Source organism: Cryptomeria japonica, chromosome 2, assembly GCF_030272615.1.
Source record: "Cryptomeria japonica chromosome 2, Sugi_1.0, whole genome shotgun sequence".
Classification (NCBI taxonomy): Eukaryota; Viridiplantae; Streptophyta; class Pinopsida; order Cupressales; family Cupressaceae; genus Cryptomeria; species Cryptomeria japonica.
The window spans coordinates 622,205,598-622,218,534 of record NC_081406.1 but is presented as its reverse complement, the minus strand read 5'-3'; positions in this window follow the sequence as shown (position 1 = coordinate 622,218,534).

Below are 12,937 nucleotides of genomic sequence, written 5' to 3'. Positions count from 1 at the left end.
AAACACAAATAATCTAATGAACATATCTCTCAAGACAAAGTGTCCAAACAATGTCTTCGACATAACCAGATGTTTTCCATGTCATTCCAAGTGTCGGTGAACAATATATCCTACCGGTGTACCAGATACCGGTGACTGTGCATAAAGTCACTTGCTTGTCGGTGAACATAACCATTTCTCCAAAGTGCTAGAGTTAATAAGTGTTGATAGGTGTTGACATCAATGACAAAACCATACCAAAATACCAACAATCTCCCCCTTTGTCATTGATGGCAACACAAGATGGAAAAACCATCAAAGTGCCAAAATAGAAATGCCAAAAACCTATAAACCAATAATCTCCCAAAAGAGATCATAACAGGAATCAGAATTTAGATACAGAGAGTAATCAGTCTCTCCCAAAGTAACAGTCTCCCCCCTGAGAGTAACATTTGTTCTCCTTGTGTTTTTCCATATCAATCTCTCCCCCTTTGACATCAAATGCCAAAGCCAATACAAAAGCCAAGTTCAAATACAAAATACCAATCAATTCAGTATGCCAACTACTCCCCTTGAGAAGAAGCTCTCCTCATCAAAGCTAAAATAAAAGATTTCTTTGTTAGTTCTGTTGGTTGATGACAAACATCAACTATCTAAGTCTCTACCAATGGGGGTATGACCCCAAGCTGGTCTCTGAGATATTCAAAAGTCTCCTTAGGCAAAGGCTTAGTGAAAATATCTACAATCTGCTCTTTAGTATTCACATAAACCAGTTTTACTTCTTTTGCTTCAACATTTTCTTTCAGAAAGTTCAATTTGATAGAAACATGTTTAGTTTTAGAATGTAGTACCGGATTCTTAGATATATCAATTACTATAGTGTTATCAAAATAGATAGCTATAGGTTCCTTGCATTTTACCTTTATGTCCTTCAACATTTGCTTAAGCCATAATACATGTGTACAGTTAGTTGTTGCTGCAACATATTTTGATTTTGTTGTTGATAAGGATGTGCAACTTTGCTTCTTACTCAACCAAGAAATTAATCTATTTCCAAGAAAAAATGCTCTGCCGATGGTGCTTTTTCTGTCATCCACATCTCCTCCCCAATTTGCATCTATGTATGCACATAATTCAAAGCTTTCATCTCTAGGATACCATAGACCAAGATTTATAGTGCCTTGTAAGTACCTAAAAATCCTTTTTACTGTTGATTCATGATTTTCTCTAGGATTAATTTGAAATCTTGAAGCAATACATACTGCATTCATAATATTAGGTCTTGTTTGTATCAAATACAGTAGGCCTCCTATCATAGACTTGTACCTAGTTAGATTAACAGGTGTAGATTCATCCCTTAGTGATAATTTATCATTTGTAGTCATAGGTGTGCTTACCGGTTTAGAGTTCTCCATGCCAAATTTCTTTAGTAACTTCTTCAAGTACTTGGATTGACTAAAGAATATACCTTTATCAGTTTGTGAAATCTGCAATCCTAAAAAGAATTTTATCTCTCCAATCATAGACATTTCAAATTCATGCTGCATTTCAATAGAAAAGTCTTTACATAATCAATCTTCTCCTCCAAAGATTATATCATCAATAAAAAATTCTATAACCAAGATGTCATCATTAGTCACTTTATAGTATAAATTGTTGTCAGCATTGCCTTTAGAAAAACCAATCTTCAAAAGGTATTTATCCGATCTAGTATACCAAGTTCTTGGAGCTTGCTTCAACCCATACAAAGCTTTCCTTAGCCTGTAAACCATATCTTTGTTGTCTGTCAAAGAAAATCCATCAGGTTTCTCAATGTAAACTTCTTCTTCAAGACCTCCATTTAGAAATGTACATTTAATATCCATTTGATATACTTTGTAGTTCTTGTGTGCTGCAAAAGCCAAGAATAATCTGACTGCCTCAATTCTAGCTACTGGTGCAAAGGTTTCATTATAATCAATTCCTTCTTTCTGAGAATATCCCTTACACACTAGTCTTGCTTTATTTTTGATTATCTTCCCATCTTCATTAAGTTTGTTTCTGAATACCCATTTTGTTCCAATCACATTTTTGCCTTTAGGCCAGGGAACTAATGTCCATGTGTTATTTTTCTCAATTTGTTCTAGTTCCTCTTCCATAGCTTTAATCCAATGTTTAACTTCACACGCCTCATTAATTGATGATGTTTCAATTTGATAAATAAGACATACCTCTTCATTTTCTAGTCTTCCTCTTGTCATAACTCCTTGATACTTGTTCCCAATTATTTGATTTTTAGAGTGGTTCAATCTTACATACCAGGGTGTCTTCGTTTGTTGTTGTTCCTTAGTTACAGTGGAATTTTCAGATGATACCGGGGTAACTGGATCTTCATTTTGTACTGGTGGATTCAATGTAGGTTCATTTGTTAGTATCTTTGTTGTCAGTTCAGAGTCAATATACCGTGAAGTTCCTCTAAACTGTTCATCAATCTTCACATTTGTACTCTCAACAATTTTTTGCAATCTCTTGTTAAAACATCTATATGCTTTTCTCTTAGATGAATAACCAATAAATATCCCTTCATCACTTCTAGGATCAAATTTGCCAATATACTCACCTCTTCTAATATAGCATTTACTTCCAAATATTCTAAAATATTTAAGAGTAGGAGTAATACCAAACCATAGTTCATGAGGGGTCTTACCGGTTTCTCCTTTGGTATGAACTTTGTTGAATGTATAGACCGCTGTGCTTACTACCTCTCTCCAATATACATGTGGTAGATTTGCTTCAGATAACATACTTCTAGCTACATCCAAGATAGTTCTATTTTTCCTTTCTATAACTCCATTCTGTTGTGGTGTCCAGGGTTTTGATAAATGTCTTATGATTCCATTCACTTCACAAAATGTATTAAATTCCTTAGATGTGAATTCACCTCCTTGATCTGATCACAGACATTTGATTTTCTTACCAGTTTCATTTTCTACCATTGCTTTGAATAGTTTGAACTTCCCAAGAGCTTCTGATTTTTCTTTGAGAAAAGTAACCCAACACATTCTAGAGTAGTCATCAATGATTAGCATGAAATATCTATCACCTTGTAAGCTTTTAGTTCTAGCTGGACCACATAAATTAGTGTGAATTAAGTCAAGAGCATTATTGGATTTTTCTGGAATACTTTTAAAAGATGCTCTAACTTGTTTTCCAAATTGACATTCCTTACATACCGGATTGTGAGGTTTAACAATCTTAGGTAAATCTCTAACTACCTTAGTAGTACTGATTTTTACCATGCAATAAAAATTTACATGACAAAGTCTCTTATGCCATAGCCAACTTTCATCAATGTGTGCAATCAAGCATGTCTTTTCACTGTTATTTAAATGAAAGATGTTTTCCCTAGTTTGATTATCGGTTGCAATTTCCAAACTAGTTTTGTTCATAATTTTGCAGTTTCCATTCTTGAATTGTAACTAAAATCTTTTCTCAACTAATTGACAAACACTCAAAAGATTATGCTTTAAACCTTCTACATAGTAGACATTATCAGTATTATGCTTAGCATCAAGAGATATAGTACCTTTTCCTTTGATCAAACAAGCTTTATCATCTCCAAATCTTACCAGACCTCCATTATACTCTTGAAAGTTCAAGAATTTACCTTTATCACCAGTCATATGATGTGAACATCCTGAATCAATGATCCATTCATCCTTAACTTCAACTTTAGCTTCCAGGGCCTGCTCTACAGGTTGAACAGTAGGTGTCGGTTGATCTTCTATTATAGCAACAAAAACCCATCCATTATCTGCTGGATCTTCATCAAAATCATTAGTGACTCCTTCATCAACAAGATAGCAAGATTTATCTTTATTCTTCTTAAATCTATATCTCTGATATTCGGGGTTAGGCTTGTATGTCTTTCTAGCTTCATCTCTTAGTCTAGCATGTCTGTCAAGGCGTCTCAAAACCATATGACCAATCTTATTATAGTTAAAGCCTTTAAAGGGTGCTTTACCTTCATACTTACTTCCAACTGGACCTTTAGGCATTTTCCTTGCAAATAGTGCTTCAAGTTCTTCAAGTTCTTAATTTTCTCTCCTACTTTCCTCAAGTTCTCTTGCATAAAAGGATTTGCAATCAGATTTGTCAAAAGATGTTGCAGATGATGTTGATGCTTTAAAGGTTAAATCTGTCTTTATAATAGCAATAGGACCAAATTCCTCAATTTCAAAAGCTGAAAGTTTTCCAATCAATGTATCCCTAGTTACTGATGTATTAGGCATTGTTCTCAATTCATTTATAGCAGTAACTTGTACTTTATATGCCGGTGGAAATCCTCTTAAAATTTTGAAACAATTTCATCTTCACTTAAGGTTCCTCCACAACATTTAATACCTAAAACAATTTCATTTACTCTTTCCATAAAAGAAGAAGTCCTTTCATCTTCTTCCATTTTCATACCTGACCCTGAAGCTTTCAAGTTTTGCAATTTTGACTGTGGAATCTCCTTCATTCAATCTTTTTGAATGATCCCAAATACCTTTAGCATTTGATCTATCTGATAATCCCATGATTTGCTGATTTGATAATGCGCTCAAAAGTGCTTCTCTTGCCTTGCAATCATTTTCTTCATCTTTTCCTAAGGTAGGTGGATTAGGCTGAGTTTGAGTAGGAGCAATGTAGCCATTCTTTGTAACATATCAGATGTCCTTTCCAATGAAATTTAGATGTGTCTCCATTCTGATCTTCCATATGCCATAGTTGGTTCCATCAAGTTTAGGACTGTCCTTCTTGTAATAGTTAGTAGACATTGGGTCTCCTCAAGCTGTTAAACTTCTGCAAAAAGAGGACTCAGCTCTGATACCAATTGTTAGGTCCTAGAGACAACTAAGAGGGGGGGGTGAATCAGTTGTCTGATAAATTCAAACCAAAAACAACTTAATGCTTAATACCGGTAAATCAGATTTTATGCCGGTAAAGTTTATCAGTTAATTATAGTACCGGTAAATATTAATGCATGAAACAAAAAGACAATAACATCCACTACACATAACACCAATGTTTGTATGTGGAAACCTTGTAAGGGGAAAAACCATGGTGGGAAACCTTACCCACAATCAAATGATACTACTGCAGATAATATGTGTATACAAATGGGGTTTGCACATGCAAAAAGGCCAAGCACCTAGAGCTCACTGCTCAAACACAAATAGGAGTCACACTGACTACAATTGGATGGTTAAATCCAGTTATATTGTACTACTTAAAATAGCATCTTCATATGCTGGATTCAGTACCGGTTCAGTTCTGATATGCCTTCACAAAAACCTTGCTTCACCTTAAATGATGTCTGCATGTATAGCTCTACTTATTCTTGCATATACCTTTTTATAATTATTTTCCCTATCCCCTATCGATCTTACAAATAAGATCTTACATATATACCATAACCTAAGACCCAATGTGTAGGTCGGCTCACTAAGAATATTACAATAAAATAAATTTACAAGTAAATCAATAACCAATGCAATATTTGATTCAACATGTTGGCTTAATGCATTTACAATAACAACAAAATTATCTCCAAGGTGTGTCGTGCTGATCTGGAATAGATAAGCCTGTCAGTGCTTAATTTGGACCTATTTGCCGGTAACAACAAATATGCAAACACAAATAATCCAATGAACATATCTCTCAAGAGAAAGTGTCCAAATGATGTCTTCGACATAACCAGATGTTTTCCATGTCATTCCAAGTGTCGGTGAAAAATATATCCTACCGGTGTACCAGATACCGGTGACTGTGCATAAAGTCTCTTGCTTGCTGGTGAACATAACCATTTCTCCAAAGTGTTAGAGTTGATAAGTGTTGATAGGTGTTGACATCAATGACAAAACAATACCAAAATACCAACAAATATATTTTTATTTACTTAAATGTGGTTAATTTTAGCTTTACTAGACAAATGACGACTCTGAATCTCTTTTACAAACCTTGTCATATTTTCTATATTTCTTGAATATCGATATTTGCAAGTATTTAATGCTTTTGATTTTTTTAAAAAGATTGCATGTATTAGGATCTTTAGTGTAAATGATATTTTTCGTAAAAGCTTATTTATGTTGCAATTCTATTTTTGAGTTGTCTTCATGTCGTAATGGTGGATGTACCCTATTGATCAGGTGTTGTTGTATAACCCTGTTGATGTGAACCGTTATGTGTTTTGTTCCAAATGGTCAATCCTAGGTTATTGATTTGTGTATCCTTCACCTGTATTTTTTCAGGATTAGATATCAGTTTTGCCATAGGATCCTCATAAAGAGACCATACCTATTAGTGTCGTATGAGAGAGTGGCTTTCAAGTGGGGGCCACACCCGAAGTGGTTGGCAGGATAACCCCTCGAAATTCAGTTAATAAGTGATGATCTAATAATTGATTAGGGGGTGGGTAGTTGTAATGATAATTAAGATATTATACCCCGCACATGGTTGAGTGCTCATATAGGCTCAAGATGTAGTGTAAAGACCTGGAATGGCAAAATTACAACCTTCTCTTCATGAAAGGTTGGTAGGGTCCACATGATACTTAGATGGAGCTAGGGGTTTGAGAAAGGTTGCTAGGATAACCAGGATGGGGGTCAGGACCTATGGAGACCTACCTAGGGTAACCATCTTAAGCCATGCGATGACACTCTCTCTTGAGGGTCACTAGTGTATTGTGAGTCGATCCACATGAGTATTGTGGATTCATGTTGTATTGTCATTCTTGTCTTGTTTATGCTTGCTTGAGGGTCTTCTCCTATCTCCTATCACGATGGGGTGATTCCATTTTGGGATCACATGGTCGAGTGGTAGTGCCACTTCCCATCGAATATTCTTATTTGCACCTTCATGAGAGGATTGGCTTCGTTGGTCTACCTTTGGTTTGTGATTTGTGTATCAGCTCATGTTCGTGATTATTGTACATTTGAGACCCATGTGGTCATTGTATCAGTAAAATATGTAGCTGTGGCATTGTAATTTATGTATTTCATTTGTACTATTGAAAGCCATGTAATTATTAAATATTATAATCTTACTTCAGTTGAATGTATGTTAGTTCAATTATCTTTATTCATATGTGTAAATGCTTCTTTGAAAGTAAATATATTGTATCACTTTAAATATTTCAATGTGGAATTCAGTTTTATGAATTTGATTTAATTAAATGTAATCAAGTTCCCTAATTTGATGGATAATTGGATTAACCTTATGATGTTTTTTAGTTACGAATTAATCTTCATTGGTAACCCTTTATGAGTTAAAGTGTAAGTCTTCCGCTTGTGTTATTAAACGTGCAATGTTATAATTAATGTACTTAATCTTTTTCAAAAAAAAATTATTTCGCCCTTTAGTTGCCTAGTAGTGTTGTATTCCTTTAGGGTTTCTTGCGGGGCATTACATCTTCCCAATTAGAAAAAGCATCTTGGAAAAATTTAGACATTCTCAAAAAAATGTGCCACTGCACTAGGTTGACATCGAGCTACACTACGGGACCTCTTCCGACTAGGAGTACCATTTTGCCAAAGTTAATTATTCAGGTTTCTTCCTACCGCTTGCTCGTTCTACAAGCGTTGTTCATGATTTTTGTCTTGTTCTACAATCTTATCTAGTATAGTAGTGGCCCTCCTATATTCGTTGATATTATTTTTTTCTTTCCACGCAAAAGACTGTAATTACCAGACTATATCCTCTTGCTCTTTCTCTGGCCAATTCAAATTTGGGTTATGAAATAGCAGTTCACCGTCATGAGGCAAGACCATTCTGATACATGCAAAAATAATATTAAAACTCTTTTTTAACTATCTTTAATTCTTTCTGCAAGAATCACAACATCGAAAGAAGTAATGCATGTTGCCATCCTTCTTCATATTCTGATTGCTAAATGACCATTAATGACAGTACTTCACAAATATTCCCTTGATTTGTTCCCTAAAAATAATGCATGACATGGAAATCGATGAGGAGGAAGAAACAAAAAGAGTCATTATTCCTATCAATCCGATAACCTATTTAATTTCATCGATGCCTAAGCAAAACCTATGTGTACAGTCACTCATTCTTCTAGCCCAAAATACCACAACCATTTGAAACTATTCCACCAGATGTCCTTAGAACCAATAATGTTCTTTAAATTTTTAAGAGAGATGGACATTAGGGATGAATACTAAGAGGGAGGGGTGAATTAGTATGCCAAAAATCTTTGTACTTAAACACTTTACTATTCTAACAGTAAACCGGTAAAGCAACTTAGCAAACAAACTGGCTAGCACACATGCAAACCAAATAGAAAATAATGCATTCACCCATAGAAGCACAAACACCATAACACACGATATTTTGATGTGGAAACCCAAATGGGAAAAACCATGGTGAGATGAAACTCACAAGTAACTATTTGTAAAATAGGAACTAGACTAGTTAAGGTCATACAATGTTCTTTACCAGAACAGATCTTGTTAGGAATCTCAATCTCTATTAGGAGACAAGTTCGATTAAAGACTACCTTGCTAGAGGATTTTAGATCCATAGATGTGAACCACCTTGTTAGAGGATTTACAAAAGACTTTTTGGGCCTACCCGGTTAAGGGCTTCAGACTTGTCGAAGATGTGACTAATCAACAAGTGAGTGATCTAGCAAATAGTACAAATTTCTTGGTTAGATCCTTGATAGCTCATTCTAAATGCATTCCAGCATTAATTCAGTCTTCCAACACATTCACACTCTACCTTCTCTTACAGACCTGAAGTTCTCTTCTATATTCACACTTACAAAAACTCTTCAACCACCTTAAACCCTAGCAACAACTAAAACCCTCGACATGATGTCCTTATAAAGGAATCTGATTTCATGTCGGTCCAATAGGATTATAATACAATTTACTAGGTTCAATGCATCTAGTCATATTCTGTAACACGACACAAAAAGCACCGCTAGAGTGTCGGCACTGCCAAACAATTGGTGGATGGTAACTCATCACAAAATGCCGGTTGGTAACTCATCACAGAGTATTACCGGTTTAAACAAAATACCAATTTAAGCAAAATACCGGTTGCTGGTTTGACAAAAATGAAGACTAGAAAATATGCGTTCTGCCTCTTTGATCCCTCATACCACTTGAGATCCTCGAACCGCTTGGGGTCTTCATACCGCTTCAGACAGGTAAACACTTTCTGCAAAACACCGATAGTCTAAAGACTATAATGTATCATACCAGTTGGAACAAATTCTGGTTGAGCTTTAAATCATACATATAAAAAGTGATCTCAATGTAAGTGTATGTTCATCAATGACAATCACATCATAATCATAAAAAATGCCAACAATCTCCCCCTTTGGCATTGATGGCAACACAGGAATTTTTTTTTTTGACTTCTAAGTGTTCTACAACAAAATCATGCCATAAGAAAAATTGCTCCCCCTAAGCATATACACTATCCCTTTTGCAAACAATATAATGTATAACTATTTGCTTATAGAGATAGACATGAAGATATACAGAGCATACATAAAAAAATTTAAATACTAGAATACTTATCCCCCTTTGCCAACAATGACAAAGTACAATTGAACAACCCTTGTTTTCATTTGGTATTAAAATAATAAGAGTTTATGATAATAAAGAATAAAACTTGTCAAAAACTGATTTAAAGTCCTATAAAAATTGCTGGATAAGGACCATGACTCAAGTAGGGAGATAGCCACTTCTTTCTCTATCTGCATCTAGGAGACCTATTCTTCCATGGTGTCTATTGTGCTCATCTCTTGAGTCACTGTTAAGGCATCCAGATTGAGATAACATTTCTGAAGTATTTGTAGGCGTGGGAGTAGAACCAATTGTAGTTCCTACAAATCTCGTGTTTGGTTGTTGATCTCTAGCTCTATTCTTGCAGATTGGATATGAAACCAGTAAACGGTTTGGCCATAAGCTGTAAAAGAGTCATATGGCATCTTGAAGGTGCTCATGTATAACTGTAAGTCAAATTGTAGCTTTTGCTTCTGTACAAGCACGTCATCACAGAAGAGATGGGGTTGGAAAATATTACTAAGTAGTAGATTCCCCTCATCCAGAGCATCCCTTATATCTTTTTGTAGATCGGACCGGAGCTCATTTAACTTCTTCACCAAGGCAATGTTCAGAGCCTTTTGATGCTCTTTCTTGGCATTTACCTCCACTACCTCTTCTAGGCTCTGCACCTGATCATCTACAACTATACATAGGAGCTTCAATTGTTCCAGGGAGGAATCAATACTGGGGAGGTTTGTACTGGGTATCAAATTGGTAAGAGTGTCCACCGCAGCTTGGATCACATCTTGCTCCTTCTTCCTCCTTATCACTTCTAGGCGTTCTTGAGCAACCTTAATGCTCTATAGTAGCTCCATCTCATTTTGTAGACTAGAGGTCAATAGGACTAGTGAGGTTAGCTAGTTTGGCTTGACTACCGGTTGCCTTTGGAGTCTCCATCTAAGTGCTTTTTGCTGCTTCTACTTTCTCTTCTTCCTTCTTTTCCTTCTCAACTTCTTTTCACTTTTCCTCTTTCTTTCCTCCTCTGCTTTCTTCTTCTCCACTTCTTTCCACTTCTCCTCTTCCTTTTCCTCCTTTGCTTTCTTCTTCTCTGCTTCTTTCCACTTCTCTTCCTTTTCTTCCTCTACTTTCTTCTTCTATGCTTCCTTTCTCTTCCCCTCTTCCTTATCCTCTTCTTCTTTCTTCTTCTTCTCATCTTCTTGTTTCTTTTTCTCTTCTTCCCTTTTCTCTTTTCCTCATCATCTTTCTCTTTCTTTTTCTTCTCTTCCTCTTTCCTTTCCACTTCCTTCTTCTTCTTATCTTCCTCTTGTCTCTTCCTCTCCTCTTTTGTTCTGTTCTCTTCCTCTTTTCTTTTCTCCTCCTTTTTTCTCTTTTCCTCTTCATCTGCCTGTTTCTTCTTCTTTGCTTCCTGTTGCTTCTTTTCTTCTTCAGCCTACTTCTCCTATCCTGCTTCTTTGTGTCATGCCCAAAATTTAGGGCAAAAATGGAACAAATTTTTTTTTTAAAAACTTACTAAATTAATTAACAAGTTCACTCTCGCGACAAACGTTAGTGAAACTTCCATTATTAAATTCGAGCTAATTCTGAAACGACTAAGCAACGATAAATTGTTAAATTTTAATTTCAAGAGACTAACTGGTTTAATTCTATCTCTAAGAGATATCTAGTCAATGGGTTTATTAAATTAATCAAACTAAAGGATATAGGAGAGAAATTTTAATTTATCCTCCAATATGACTATACAGTCTTATCAAATTTTTTTTTTTTAAATTAAAATTTCTCTATATAATTCATTCCAAATTAAAATCAGGAATATATAAATATATATATATATATATATACATATATGTATATACATACATATATATATTTATAATTTAATTACACATTTCAAAATGCTCAAAATTCATATATATACATATATATATTCCCATATATATATATATATTTTACTTATATGTTAAATATTTTAACTCCAATTCAAAAGCCATTTTTAACTTCCTAATTATTAAACCATATTTTCCCCAACCCTAATTAGGGTTCTAATTTCCTCACATTTACAATATCTAAACTAATTAATAATTTTATTTTTTTATTTTAAAACCGAACTGCCCTAGCCCCATCTGGGCTAGGGTTTTAACCCATATAATTTTTTTTTTAACAGCCAAAGTTCCCTGCTGGGCCGAAGACCCTAACGGCGGCCACGAATTCAAGTTTGCAGGTCACGGGAGTTTTGGGTGGCGGGCTGGTCGCGCGCACCACTGTGTGAGCTCACAGTGGCGCCGCGACACCACTGTGTGCCCACACAGTGGGCGCGCTAGCGGCTCCCCACTGTGTGGCCACACAGTGGCAGCCGTGGCCATCCAATGTGTGCCCACATAGTGGGAGCCGCAAGCAGCTCCACTGTGTGTGCACACAGTGGGCGTCGCGCGGCTGTCCACTGTGCGTACTCACAGTGGAGTCCGCGGGGGGCCCAAAACATTTTTTTTTTAATTTTTTTTAAAAAAAAAAATATAACATATAAATATATATATATATATATATATGTATATATTTATATTTACATAACTTTTATAATCATAGTTAAAAAGATGAAATTTATTTCAATATAAATTTATATATATATTTTTTTTAAAAAGAGAATTTACATGCAAAATTTTAAACTAAAATAATTAAAGGAAAAAAAGCATTAAGTTAAATCAGATATATATATATATATATATATATATATATATAAAATTAATAAACTTTTAAATCAATGCTAACTAAAATACAATTTAGAATACTATTCAAAGATACATTATACTTTTTCCTGGAAATAAAGAAATTCATTGATTTTTTTTCTTCTAATAAATTATTCACATAAAACAACTTTTTCCATTTAAAAAATTTAAAAACTTCCAACATTAATAAATTTCTATTTGCCTCAAGTAAAAATATAGGTAAAATCTAAATGAAAACAATTCTTTTATTTTCTTCCAAAATTCAAGAACCTTTTGCAAGCAACACAAATTAACTTTTCTTTTTCAATAAACCAGAAGTAGAAATAACAAGCTTTTCTTTTTTTAAAACATCTCTAAGATATTCTTTCAATTTACAGAATGATTTCTCTGAATAGTCACAACAATAAAACTTCAAATCTACTTTCACAAAATACAACTTGCTTCTCTTTTCTATGAATGAGGCATATTTCCTATTGATGCTCTGCAAAAAGGATTAGAAAATCTGTTTGATGGCAACACACACAAGAGCACAAGAAACAAACGTTAGTGTTAGCAACAAAAGATTATCCTAAACAGGCATATCAAGAGAGATATTAAGCATGAAATAGAAAGCATATAAACATAAAATGAAATAGCTAATCAAGATGCTCATAGTTGCTCCTCCCTTGTTCCTCTCCTCTC